The sequence below is a fragment of the Leucopleurus acutus genome, assembly GCF_964270905.1.
Source record: "Leucopleurus acutus genome assembly, chromosome: 6".
In the NCBI taxonomy this organism is placed as follows: domain Eukaryota; kingdom Metazoa; phylum Chordata; class Mammalia; order Artiodactyla; family Delphinidae; genus Leucopleurus; species Leucopleurus acutus.
Window position 1 is genome coordinate 47,098,836 of NC_139149.1, and position 14,860 is coordinate 47,113,695.

The window sequence follows — 14,860 nt, forward strand, 5'->3', positions numbered from 1 at the left end:
TTTTAAAATATGGCATCATTACCTCAAAAGTAAATCTATTTCAATGAACAGCTATATTTCTATTCCCTACCAAAGTAGAATGACTTATGTTCACTTTTGCAGTGAAAATACCCACTGGCGTCTCAGAGAATATTGCTTTTCCAGCCAGAAATACAGCTATTTATCAAATTCAGTTCCCCAGAAAACAGTCAATAAAGAGAAGGAAACAAAAAATGGTTTCCATCAGACAAAATAAATGAGTTAAAACTCATTCTTCATTAATTGGGAAGTCCTCATACCCTTAATCTCTGAGGCTTTACAATTTACACATGATCCAACAAGCTTGGGTTGAGATTCCCAAGGTCCCAGCATATTAGAAAGAGGGATAAAGATGACGATGATAGCAGCTGTAAATTTCTAAGCACATATTAAGCACTACACATGGGAACGAGGGCCAGGAATGGAGAGAGTATCTGTAATAGGAAACTGTACTGAAAGCTGTGTAGGAACTTAAAAAAGACCAACAAATGGCTTGACTCCATGACCAAGAGTCTACAAATCTTATGTCTCAAGGGTATCATTATGCTACAATACAGAATAACTAATGCTCAAAAAGACAACTCCTTGAGACCTTAAACAAATGTTTAAAACTTTGCAAGGTTAAAAATATACATTTTTAAAATAAGGAGCATGGACAATACAATCTAAATACCTAGATTTGAATCCAGACCCATCACCTAATATATCAATGACCTTAGGCAACTGTAATCTTCAGACTCAGTTTCTCCAAATGTAAAATGGAAATAAAACTTACCTTACAGCATTACGGTGAGAATCAATATACGTAAAAGCACCCAGCACAACTCATGAATACAGTAGCTACTGAAATACTCCGAAAACTTAACTACTTAGAATAATTTGTTGGGATAAACAATTTTTTTACTTCTAAATGTTATTACTTTTTAGATGTTTAGACGTTACTCTAGTTTGTAAATATGTAAAAATAGAAAAAGCCAATTCATTTAAGTGTATAAAGAATGTTCTCAAAGTTCATCATAAATCACCACCAATTCACTCTTCAGCCTCAATTTAGATGGTATCTCCTCTGGAAAATCTTCCCACAATCTCCACTTGCATATCTATTAAACACTTAAAAATCTACCACATCCAAAACCAAACTCCTGATTGTCCATCCCTATCCCAAACCTGCTCCCTATGAAAACCGTCCCCATCTCACAGTTGATGGCAACGCCATCCTTCTAGTTGCTCAGCAGAAAACCTTGGAGTCATCTGGCCTTCTCTTTTTCTCATATTGCACATCCAATCCATCAGAAAACATTTTGGTTGTACCTTAAAAACATCCAGAATTTAACCACTACCAGCCTTACCTAAGCCACTACTTTTCAGTCAGATTACTCTAAGAGACTTCTAACTGGTGGTCAATGCCTCCCTACCGTCTATTCTCAACATAGCAAGTGGAGTGAACCTTTACAAATATAAGCCAGATTTACCGAAAGCCCGCAATGGCTCCTTAAAGTCCCTACAGTGCTCTGTAGAGCCCCAATTACCTCTGTCAAAACCTCCTACTCTCCCTTCTCCCTCACTCTACTCCAATCATTACTCTGAACACACCGGGTATGCTTTTGCCTTGAGTCCTCTACCTGGAAGGCTCTTCCCAAAGATATCTGCATAGTTAACTTCCTTGATCGTTGCTCAAACACCACCCAACTCATCACCACCACAGCCTTCTTACCCTCCTCTACTTTTTCTTTCCTCCATAACACCTGTCACCTTCTAACATGCTATATACTTATTTATTATGCTTACTGTTGACTCCGCCCTAATATACGTTCCACAAGAGCAGAGACGTTTGAAAATTTTATTTACTTATATATCCCTAGAACAGCACCCCAAATATAAATTAAATATATAAATAAAAGAAGACATTAGAACTTCTTTGTGTCACCTTTAGTATCTTGCACTTACCCCTATTATATCAGTTATCACATGGTACTCTAATAGGCTGTTATATTTTTGCCTCTTCCACTAAACTGTAAGTTTCGTGAAACGAGGGACTTAATTTTGCTTTCCATTACTATCGCAGAATGTACTTATAGTGTCTGACACTTAGTAAGGATTCTAATATTTGATAAACTGCTGAAAAAAAACCCCATCTAAATCAAGGTCTTTAGCGCCTTTATTATCTCCAAAATATAAACACAATGCTTAAAGGCATGACACTGAAGACTGAGTTCCTTCTAGATTTTGTTAGAGATTTTGGTCTGGCTCTGGCACTTACTGACTAAAGGACATTGACGAAATCATTTAAATTCTCTACAGCTATTTCCTTATCAGCAGAAATGGGGGTAATGATACTACCTATACCTCATGTGATTATCATGAATGTAAAATAAGATGATATTGAAGGAATTCAGAACATCCTTCTTCAAAATACGCTGCTCTGGCATATTGACTGTTTTGAGTTAAAGGCACTTGAAAAACAGCAAATACAAGAAAAACACTGACTTTCCTCCTTTCTCTTAAAAGCAGGAAATGAAATTACTATATGAAAGATGTCCTCCCTATACCAGAAGGAAAGTAACATTCTTATCATCAAAGATGAAAAGTTGAGACTGAGAGAATTCTCAACAAACAGACCTTGTTAAAATAATTCTTATCTTCCTTTAGTCTCTCCAAATAGCTTAGTCACTTTTCCACAATTGCCTCTCTTTGGTCAACGTAACATAAAAAAAGTAGATTTCACCATTTCTTTGGTCTTCATTCCTTTTGCAGACTCTGTTTCACACAAAACTATGTATTAAATAAAGGTGTATGCTTTTCTCCTGTTGATCTATCTTACGTCAATTTAATTCTCAGGCCCTGCCAAATAGAACTCTAAGAGGGTAAAGTTAAAAGTTTGCCTCTCCTACAATAAAATTAGTGCAGTAGTTTGCACATATTAAGTATTCAATAAGTGACATCTATTATTTGCTATTACAAATTAAACAGGACTTCCCTGGCGGCACAATGGTTAAGAATCCGCCTGCCAGTGAAGGGAGATGGGTTCGAGCCCTGGACCAGGAAGATCCCACATGCCGCAGAGCAACTAAGCCCGTGTGCTCTAGAGCTCACAAGCCATAACTACTGAGCCCGCATGCCACAACCACTGAAGCCCGCACGCCTAGAGCCCGTGCTCCACAACGAGAAGCCACCGCACCGCAACAAAGAGTACCCCCCACTCACCGCAACCAGAGAAAGCCCACGCACAGCAACAAAGGCCCAATGCAGCAAAAATAAATAAATAAATAAATAACAAATTAAACAGAGGCACTACTATAAGTCCTACTTCAATAACTTGACCAAGTTGGAATATTCATTAAATACAATCTTTGGAATCTCCTTAGAATGACCAATAACATAAATTACCGAGTTACCTAAAATATCTTTGATAATCATTTTGCAAAAGAAGTTACCTTAACTGTCTCAGCAAAAGTATTTACATTATCCCAGAATATTTTTAAAATATTTCTGAATGTTAGGTTCTATGACCATCTTCAGTAGCTGCCTTCAGTGTTTAATAATTTCATAGTATTTTAAAATATAACCAGGATGCCTAGTTCTAGAGTTTAAAAATTAAACATCTTACTTTTTAGGTGAACTATACTTATAGGCCTATAATATATACACATCTTCTTTCCTCTACTCTAAATAATCTCATTTCCAGGAATAAGACTTTTGAGAAAAAGTTAAATAATTTAAGTATATTTGTGACTCTTTACTAAATCACCTCCAAGCTTTCCACTTCTCATTTTAGTCATGTACCCAACAATATGTAGAATCCTCTGGTAATGTTACATTAGGGATTTAGCAAAACTAACAATTTTGTTGAAATTAAAAGGGCAGTTATATGGTGTTTATTTTAAACTTTACTTTCCACTATTTTACAATAGAAATAATTTTTCTATTATTTCCTTGTCTACTGTGACTCCTAAATGTTTTCCTATTCTATGTTCAGGGTCCATTTTATAAAATACTTATGAATAATCATTTTCTTTACACTTTGTACTACCATAAAGAAAAACAACATTCATTTTACTTAGCACACATATGAACAGTAGGCAAGAAAACCAAGGTAAGCAGTTTAAATGATTGTCCCAAGACCACAGATGGAGTGACTGCCAGCTTTAGGATTAAAACTAAGAAGCTCATTATTCCCCTTCTTATATTCTGAGTACTTAATATTGTTTTTACATCACAGGGATCTCATAATTAATTTAAGAATAATAATTTAATTTAATAATTAAAACAATTATCAATAATCCTGACAATATATTTAAATAGACTTCTGAAATGTATTAAATAAAAATAAAATTAGTTTACCCAAATATTCCCTGAAAAAATTAATCTGATTTACTACATAAGTTATTTTTAAAATTTTGCTTAGAGTGCCAAGAAAGTGACAGCTTAATATAATTTATCATTTCAATGTCTTTTTTAAAAGCTAATTTCTCTAACCAAAATCTACAGTAAGTTGGATTTAATACCAAACAAAAATACTTTTCCATTAAAAAAAAAAAATCCTCCAAACTTAAAACAGTAGTTTCTACTCTAATTGTAAACTTCAACTTCAGGAATTACTTACAACAGATATATCTAAGAAAAGACAATGATAAAAAGTAAAGAAAACACAAAATACTACTGCATTTACAGGAGAAAAAGACATACAGTATAATATTAACAGCTTACTGTGGAGAGTGGGTTTAATCAGGAAGTAGCCATTATCCTTTCGATTCAGAGCAGTGACAGCACTCCAAAACAACAAGCCGTGATATTTTTCAGTTAAAAGGCATGAAAGAATACCTACTATTGTGTCCTAGCTTTGCTGACCCCAAAGGTCACCATATGTGTTTTATCAGAAGCTATCATGAAAACATAATCCAAGTAAGCATTTACAATGCTTTATTTGTTGAAACACCTAAAATCTACCTAACACAACCTCCCTCTCTCAGTTACTCACAAAACATGGCTGTCTTATTCAGAGATTAGCAATTATTGTAATGAGATACTGTCGGAGAGGGTCAAATAGTACTTCCTGCAGTTTACACATCTTGATTTCCTGGTAAACAAACTGAAAGGCAGGTGGAGCACTTAGATCACCAGTAACCGTGAATGCTCACGTGACAAAACTAAGCCAGGTGAGGTTGATGTCTCAATCTTTCTTTTCTTAATTTTATTAACGTCAAAACAGACAATAAAGAGTTCTATCTTTCTTCCTTTTTTAAGGAGGGTTTATTCCTGACATGTGAAGGCACACAGTTTATAATAAGGAATGCTTGAGAAACGAATCTGTTTAAGTAGGTTTTAAAAATTACTTCTCGGCAGGTAAATTTAAAAACAAGGCAACACTAGCTAACAAGGTTTGAAAAGAAACTAAGATTAACTGTTCAAAAACCTGCTAACTGTAGGGAAATGTCTTTGAATTTCAATTCCTTCAAGAAAATAGATAAAAGAAGTTTCTGAGTTATAAATAAAGACAAGCTCTTGCAAAATAAAACTATAATTCATGTGGCAGTCTTTGGGAAAAAATCTCAATTATATGAATCAAAAAGTTTACATAACTTGAAGCTACTCCCTGCATCATTTAAAATTCATATTTCAAAAAGAAAACAAAACATAAAATATTTAACTTGAGCATTTAAAAATACATATTGTTAGCTTGAAAATTAAATTTCTCTGTCCTTAGTTTTTCCTCCAAATTGCTGTTTTTTCACTCTGAAATTTCTAGTATAGTTGAATGAAGATTGATTTAAACTAACTAAGGATATAAAACAAACACACACTCTGTCAATATGATAAATTCACTAATTTAAAAATATTTAGGAGACTTTTTTAATCTACAAAATTTCATTTATCTTTAAAATTCTATATATTCTAAGGCCCAGCATCTGTCCTAACTATTATGAACACAGCATGCTTTAATTTTAATGCAAAGAGCTCTTAATGACCTTTTTACAGCAATATAATCAAGGCATTAAATTATATAACTTAAATCAGGTGTATATTTACTCTGCAAAATAAAACTCTAATGTATTGCAACAGAAAACAAAACAAAGTGACAATAAAATCACTGACAACAAAAAGAACACCTAAGTAGACAAGACTGTGCCAAGAATACAAAATATCGAACAGATTATGTTACAAACATTTAATATGTATCATTTGAAAGGAGTACATATTTAATACTGAGCAACATTAATGCAAGTTGCTAACCACCATCTTTACTATGATGATGCATGAAATAGCAAATTTTCAGAAAACTATTACTAAAAGTTTCAGCTGAATTTCTTGGTCCAATTAAATAATTCAAATATCCTATAGTTACTTGGAATGCAAGACACAGCCCTTACTTCCTTTATAGATAATTTAAGATATAATTCCTACCAAATAGGTAGCTTTGACTATGTAATTCATATATGGAAACAAAACAAAATTTTAAATTAGAAAACTATTATTTCAATTATTTCAAAGAGCCATGAGTATCTTAGTTTCCCATATGGAAACTAAGGATAATGAAATTAAAATAGAGAAGTAAAGAAAACTAAGGATAATGAAATTAAAATAGAGAAGTAAAGAAAATAAATTTGAAATTTTGTTTCATTCAAGGTAGCTTTTATCAAATGTCAGCAAATTTCAGGGTAAGAGTTTACAATTCGGTTGAAAGGGCAAGGATGAAAACCAGGGTAAATATGATACCCTCTGAGTTAGAAAAAGACCCCCTCTGAGCTAACATGTGAGAAAAGGAAACCTTTTCCTCCTCTAGATATATTTCAGCTCTAACTTGTTCTCGCAGTCAGGCACTCTTGCGTAAAGCACGCTTAGCACAACAAACTATACCTGGCAGTTCTGTACAGGGAAAAACCTCCAGAAATGATTCCCTTGCCCCTGGCAGGTCTAAGAACCACAGAGGAGATTAGCCCTCCATGACTTAAAGAATTCATGCAAAATGAAAATGAAAGACAGGAAAGGGGACAGGAGAAGGAAGAGAGGCTCCTACATTTATTTGCTTACATTCTGCTGACAATAAAGAAGCTTTCCATAGTTATTTATATCCCATCTTATTTCAAAATAACTTAAGGTGACTTATGGACATATGATTAGTAAAACAGAATGCTTTCAAAATGTAAATTAATATGAATAAAGGGAAGCAAGAAGATGAAACACAAAGTAAAGCTGGAACATAGAAACGCCTGTCATAAGGCCTTGCACAACTCTAAGACGTGAGTGGTTCAGCTCTGAGCTTCCTAGCAATCAAAGTAAAGTGGGAAACAAGATCAAATTATAAAATTCTCATTTTGTATAAGCTGCATTTTACAAATAAGCACCAAAGCTTTCCCTAGTACTTAGAACTGAGAGAAATATCTTCATACTTTTCAATAATGCAACCCTGGACAAAAAAATAATTTTCTCAACAACATCTTTACAGAGATTAAATAACAAATTTCATACGGAATTCCTTTCAACCTTTCTTCGGGGCAAGTTGGTATCATAATATGATGAAAGGTTACCCAGAAAATGAGCCAACTTGCTAGGAAGCTATGTATCTAATTGGGATCTTTAAACAAACACTAACAATCCCCAGCATCTTTTGTTAAATTCACAGTCCATTTTCATATTCCAAGTTCATATTTCATTTTCTAAATGCAGATTCTTCTGCTGGATGAGTAAATAAAATGGACATGCAAGTGATAACTGTGGTTCCAGATCAAGGAGAAGACATTGGTAGGATAGGTCCAGACACTTAAGAGGGATCTCTCTTTTTAACTTAAAACAGTTCCTCTCTCCCTCTTTGTTGACCTTCCATGATCCTACTCAGTTCAACAGCCTGGGAGCCCAATCTCTGATGATTTACATTCCTCCTCAGTTTGGTATTTGTAACTACGGTAGAGAAATCTGACTTATTAGAGTTTCTAGATTCCTACCTTCTCAGACAGTCTGCACCAATTTCAATTTATTTTAGAGCATGAATCTTGGCATATTTTTGCAGCATTTACTTTTCATATTATTGGTGGGGGAGAAAGACAGTAAAATTAATATAAAAGCAATTTCCTATTTCCCATTTTATTATACAAGATAAAACAAGGTCCACAATAGTAGCACCTCAACACACCATACATCTGGACTGAATAATACTAAAATTTAACAACGCTACAATCTAATTTTTATGTGGGGTAAAATAAGTAAGTAGTAGCAAATATATTCCATTACAGTTGTGTTGGTCTCTTCGCTGTCTCCCAAAGATGCCAAGGTTATGTTCTCTTACCTACCAGTTTGTTTATATTGTTTCCCATTTCTTCCTTACCACACTATCAGCTTAGATCTCATCACTTTCAGGAGGCTCCTCACTCAGAGCCTAACTATTTGAGCCCAGAAAACCTTCTTTCTGCACATGATTTAGCTCTATATTACTCTCTAATTATTTTAGGGATCTCCCTTACTAGATTTTGAAATTTCTTATTTTGTATTACCCATCGTGAACAATAAAATGTAAACATTATAAGTACAAATTAACTTAAGATGGTGCATTAATAAACTGCTGTACATATTTATAACAGCTCATGTTTGTCCAACATAAACAAGTTACTTATTATGATTGCATCAAGTGAACCAGAAGGCCAATTTTTATTTTAATTTCTTTATTTTTGGCTGTGTTGGGTCTTCGTTGCTGCGCGCCGGCTTTCTCTAGTTGCAGCAAGTGGGTGCTACTCTTCGTTGCAGTGTGCGGGCTTCTCATTGTGGTGGCTTCTCTTGTTGCGGAGTATGGGCTCTAGGTGCGGGCTTCAGTGGTTTCAGCATGTGGGCTCAGTAGTTGTGGCTCGTGGGCTCTAGAGCGCAGGCTCAGTAGTTGTGGCGCACAGGCTTAGTTGCTCCACGGCAAGTGGAATCTTCCTGGACCAGGGCTCGAACCCATGTCCCCTGCATTGGCAGGCGGATTCTTAACCACTGTGCCACCAGGGAAGTCCCCAATTTTTATTATATAGATAATTTCTAAATGATATACAATCAACCTATATTAAATCAAATCTTGGGCTTTTCTATTTTCGAGCTTATCAAAAGAATTTTAGTTGTGACAACTTTTGATAACACTACCAAAAGCCAACTAGATTTTGTAAATTATTGTCAGACCTCCAAATAACTAAAATTAAATGACAATTGTGTCCAGTACAGTTTGATCCACATTTGAATTCATATACATAACCCTAAGAGTCATGCAGTCTTTTACCTGATTAAATGAACTCTTCCAATGTGGAGCCACTGAAATTTGTTATTTCTGAATTTCCTATTTTATGAAAATTGAAATCTAACTATAGTAATCTCAACATACAATTTTTGCTATTGCAAAAGGTAGTAGTATTTACATTTGGCATAATATGTACACTTGCTTAACATTCTTCTTGCGATAAGAAAACCCATCCTAACATTTAAAAATATGTTAGAAAGCTTATGGTTAACCCCATATTAATTATCAGCTTAAATCAATCAAGATTATAGTCTATTCATGTAAAAAGTTATAGGATAATTTAAATGGTTACATTATTAACCACCTTACAATTGTTTGTTTCAGGGAACAAAAGTAGGAAATATATCTATAATATAAATTGGAAAGCTTTGAATAAATTTAATAACAAAAGAAAGAATATAATTCAATTTTCTTTCTTTTCCTAAAAGACAAACTGAAAAGAGTAAACCAAAGAAAGCTACACATATATATTTTTTCATTTATTGTAACATAATAGATACACACAGAGCCTGTAAAAATACAATATTCATTTTGCTGCAGAAGAACAGACATTGCATAACAATGAGATTTGCTAATGAAATCAACCATCAACCTGGAATACATATGTATTAAACCAAGACCCCAGTGTCATTTTCTTTTTGCACCGTTTGTTCTTTCTTTCATTTTTTCTTGACCTTGTCAGTATTTTTGTCCTTTAGATTTTGGAACTTTGGTAAAGAAAAATCAAGACTATAACATTATTATATAGAGTACTGCTTTTTATTCATCACATTTATTTTTAATGTAAATTCCAATTGTTCTGCTTCTATCAGCACTATTAATGTATCTTTGGGAAAAAAAAAATCAATAGATGCTACCAGAAGAAACAAAGGAGGTTTATTTCTATACAAAATTGTTGAATCAGGTTTGAAGAAAACTTTTATCAACATTTGACATAAATTCCATATAAAAACTTTTATAGAAATATTAGTTCTTACTTAAGAAATAAGAAAATAATAATATATTTTAAAGTCACTTTTGTAATAATGTAATTCTTCCAGCAGTTCTCACTACTGACAATTAGTAAGTGAAATAATGTAAGGCTGATATAATAATCATGTTTTTAGATAAAAATCATAACTTTTCCCCCCAAAATGCTCTGCTGTTCTGGTCTACAAAGTTAATCACTAATTTCCATTTATCAAAATTAAGCAATTTTGAGAATTTCCTTAAAGATTTATGACTTAAATTTACGATTTAGTTATTATAATTTTCTATAAAAGCCCAAAAGGCTATGAAAATATTTGATATATATGTCTTAAAGAAAAGCATTAATGTCCCTCAGAACTGATTTATATCTTTTTGAGTATAAGCTATTTAACTAAATGACTATCTGTCCTATTGGTTGTCCGTTTACACAAATTAAGTTTTCAGTTCACGTGTACTACAGATAAAATTAACAGCCTAGCCTGCTGTGGTATACAACTGCTACTAATTCATGATTATAATAGTTTTTTTTAAAAGCAGTACGTATACCAGCTAAAACAACTTCAGCCAAACAAAACTGTTTCCTATTTTTATTTTCATAACAACTTAATATCTAACCTCAAACAATATCCTGAAAAATAACAAGTCAATAAATATTACAGTTTTATTGGAAAAGTAAACCAAACAAGACATTCCTTATCAAACTTAAATTCTCTGAAAGTTGGCACTGACAGTCTAATAGTTCTCAAGGCTAACTATTTTAAAAATAGTGAAGGATAATTTTAAACAAAGAACTACATAATCACAGGGCAATCATTAATCCACACACAAAGTATTTCCCTAAAACCCCAGATATTTCTGTTAAAATGGCAAATTATAAATCTGACTGTAGAGAAACAGACAGCTAAAAAAATGTCTATGGCAATACTGAAAACCTACTTTCACTAAGGCAAAGGATGAAATCCTAATAAAATGTGGTGATAGGCTTTGGAAGGTTATCAAGCTCCTTGCTACTCAAACTGTAGTCCACAGACCAGCAACGCTGAAACTACTTGTTAGAAATAAAGAATCTCAAGCACTAGCCCAGACCAAATGAATCAGAATCTTATGCACATTAAATTTTAAGAAGCCATGATCTAGAGAATTCCTTAGCCTACCTAACAATTTGTATATCAATTCCAGTAACTCCTGATATTCTAATAACTCCTCAAAAATCCATATTAAAATGCAGAATACTCGGAGAATAAACTATTTGTCACGTTCAAAGCCCATTACCTACTATTTGCTTAATTATCTGAAGTTTCATATTCACATGGACTACAGATTTTAAATTTGTAGTAATACAAAAAAATAAGGTGGGAATAATGTATTTTTGTAAGATCTTAGAAAATATTAAATAAATGGATAAAATTGAAGTATTACACAGTCTTAGCAATTATTTTAAACTACTTCAACAAAAGAATTCTTTTTTAAATAAAATCCTGTGAAGAAGCCCTGTATAGTAAAAAAGAAATAAAGGGCTGCTCATTGGGGCAGAGGAAGCACCCAGCAGTAGCCAACACATCTCAACAGAACCAACTCATACGATTCCTCAGAGTACAGTTTGAAAACCTGATTTAAGGGAATTTGAACTTAAGAGTCTAAAAGTGAACTGAACAACTGTTATACTGATCACAGATAAAGTTTACTATTCATCAAAGCAAGTTGTAAAGATCACTAAATAGAAACCCACCCATAATTTAGTTTTTCTATACTGTTTTAAAGTAAGAACACAAGATAAAATTACATAATTAAGCATTTTTTTTCTAATTCAAATTGAGCTTTCCCCAAATAGGTCTAATTGGTGAACTTGGATTTAACTAATATGTTATCTTCAATTAAATTATTTTAGTTAACAGTTTGCCTACCTTATATAAGACATTATGTTATATGCTATATGGGCAATACAGATGAATAGGCAAAGTACTTATCACCGTGGAAGGCTAAGACAAATACATGAAATACAGTATGTGCCATGAAAGCAACAGAAATATAGTACTATAGGAGCAAAGTTAACTGTGGATATCAGAAAAGACTTCATGCAAAGCTAACATCTTAAGTAGGCCTTGAAAAGTATATAGGATTTTTCTGAAAGGCAAAGATGGCTAGGCAGAGGAACTAGGGAAAACGGTATACTAAGTGGAGGGAAAACAATATGCTGAGGGTAGAGGCTGAAAAGTATTGGGCATGCTCAAAGAATAGCTTGAGGTAGCTTGCAAGTCCCCCAATAACAAGAAGCATGAGTTATTAATTTTTATAGTAGTAGCACTTACAAAACTCAAGTGTTAATACACTTGTATAGCCTAATAAAAGCTTTCAGTATCTACTGTTTGAATGCATTAATCAATCAATAAGTGAATGTAATCTAGTCTAGCTAGTATATAAGGCATATATAGAAAATAGTGGGAGATGTGGCTGAAAAGCTAGTTTAGGACCTTATTAGAGACAACCTTGAACATCACTTTAAGTGTTAAATTTATTCAACACTGCAAACAGTGATAAACTACTTGCATTAGAAATATTGATCTAGCCGTTTTAAGTAGGATGAATTGGAGCAGAAAGCGATTTCCAAGAGGGATATTACAATATTCAGCCTGTTGCAAAAGATTAGGCAAGAGGAAAGGGTCTGAACTAAGATTGTGGCAGTTGAGTCAGAAATACGGAGATAAATATGAATATGAAAGATAAGATGAATCAATTCTTTTTTTACTTGTTGACTGGTCAAAGTAGAGCAAGAAACAAAAAATTAAATTATAGATGTAAAATCTATTGAACTTCATAGCAGATTCTACATAGATGGGGTAGGAAGGCAAAAATTAAGGAAAATCCAAAAGTTGGGAAAAATGTAGACCAGGAAATCTCTTATGCACTTATGGTGTAAACTCATATAACCACTGCAGAAAGAAATTAAGCAATACTTAGTAAAATCAAAGCTGTATGTAGTCAATATCACAGAAATTCTACTTCTGGGTATGTAACCCAGAAAAACTCTCATACATATGCATAAAGTCATATACAAAAATGTAAACTACAGCATTATTTGCATAGTGAAATACTAGAAAATAAATAAAAGATTGTGGTGTGTTTTTATAATGAAATATATAGCAATTAAAATAAATGAACTAGAGCTACACATGTTAACATGGATATATATATCTTTAATATACAAATACAACCACTTATGGGAAGTAAAGGTTTTGTTGGTTTGTTTACTTCTATTTATCATTTAAGATAGGACAATCTGAAATAAATCAGTCAAGTAAGGAGAAGCTGGATATGTCTTATGAATAATCAATGAAACAAGTCTCTGGAGGACACAGAAAAGGATAAAAATCAAAAAGCATGAATAAACTCTTAGGTTTGGTAAGGAGGCAAAACATTTTTTGTTTGTTTTTACCAGGACTGATTTATTTTATAACTGGAAGTTTGTACTTTTTGAAAACCCTCACCGATTTCACCCACCCCCCCCACCTCTGGCAACCACCAATCTGTTCTCTATTAACTATGAGTTTGGGTAATTTTTTTTGTTTTTGTTTTTAGATTCCACATATAAATGAGATCATACAGTATTTGTCTTTCTCTGTCTTACTTCATGTAGCAAAATGCCCTCAAGGTCCATCCACGTTGCTACAAATGGCAGAATTTCCTTCTTTTTATGGCTGAGTAATATTCCATTGTATAAATATATAACACATTTTCTTTATCCACTTATCCATCCGTGGACTCAGGTTTTTTCTACGTCTTAGCTATTGTTAAGTAATGCTGCAATAAACATGGAGGTGCAAGGTAAAACAATTTTTTTTTTCTCAGAGATGGGTGGGAAGGTAGAAGAAAAAAAGACAATTTTGTAACTTTTTAATTTGAAATAACTATATATTTACAGAAAGTTGCAAAAATAGTATAGTGAGATTGCATGTACTCATCACTCAGGTCCCACTAATGGTTACACCTTATATAACTATAGTGCAATATCAAAACCAGGAAACTAACTACAATGTATACATATAGTTCTATGTCATCTTACCACAGATCTAGATTCATGTAAACAGCACTGCAAACAAGATACAGATCTATTCCATCACCACAAGGATCTTTCTCATGCTACTCCTTTACAGTCACACCCAAACCCCGCTCTCCTCTACCATCCCTAACCCCTGGTACCACAAATTTGTTCTCAGTCTCTATAATTTTGTCTTTACATAAATGGAATTATTGAGTGACCTTTTGAGATTGACTTTTCTCACTGAGCCTGATGTCCTTGAGATCTGTGTATCAATAGTTGATACCTTTGTATTGCTGAGTAGTATTGCATGATATGGACACACCATACCGTGTTTAGCCATTCACTTATTGTAAGACATTTTGATAGTTTCCAGTTTTGGCTATTACAAATAAAGCTGCTATAAACAACCATGTACAGTCATTTTGCTGGGATAAATGACCAGGAGTGCATTTGCTGGGTCATGTATTTCACATATGTTTAGTTGTTTTCTTGTTTTTTTAAGAAACTACCAAACTCTTTTCCAGAGTGGTTGTACCATTTTACATTCCCAATGGCAATGTATAAGAGCTCAATTT

At 33.3% G+C, this 14,860-nt stretch overlaps 1 protein-coding gene across 10 annotated transcripts in view; it reads right to left on the bottom strand.

Annotated features, from left to right (window-relative positions):
- Nucleotides 1-14,860, bottom strand: part of BAZ2B (bromodomain adjacent to zinc finger domain 2B) — a 381,771-nt gene that overhangs the window by 167,351 nt on the left and 199,560 nt on the right. The window contains exon 1 of one of the 10 annotated variants that reach the window (XM_082841893.1): nucleotides 4,726-5,451. The exons of the other annotated variants lie outside the window; for them this stretch is intronic. The gene's annotated coding sequence lies outside the window, so the exon portion shown is untranslated. Of the gene's footprint in view, nucleotides 1-4,725; nucleotides 5,452-14,860 lie in introns of those variants that run through there. 10 annotated transcript variants of the gene reach the window in all.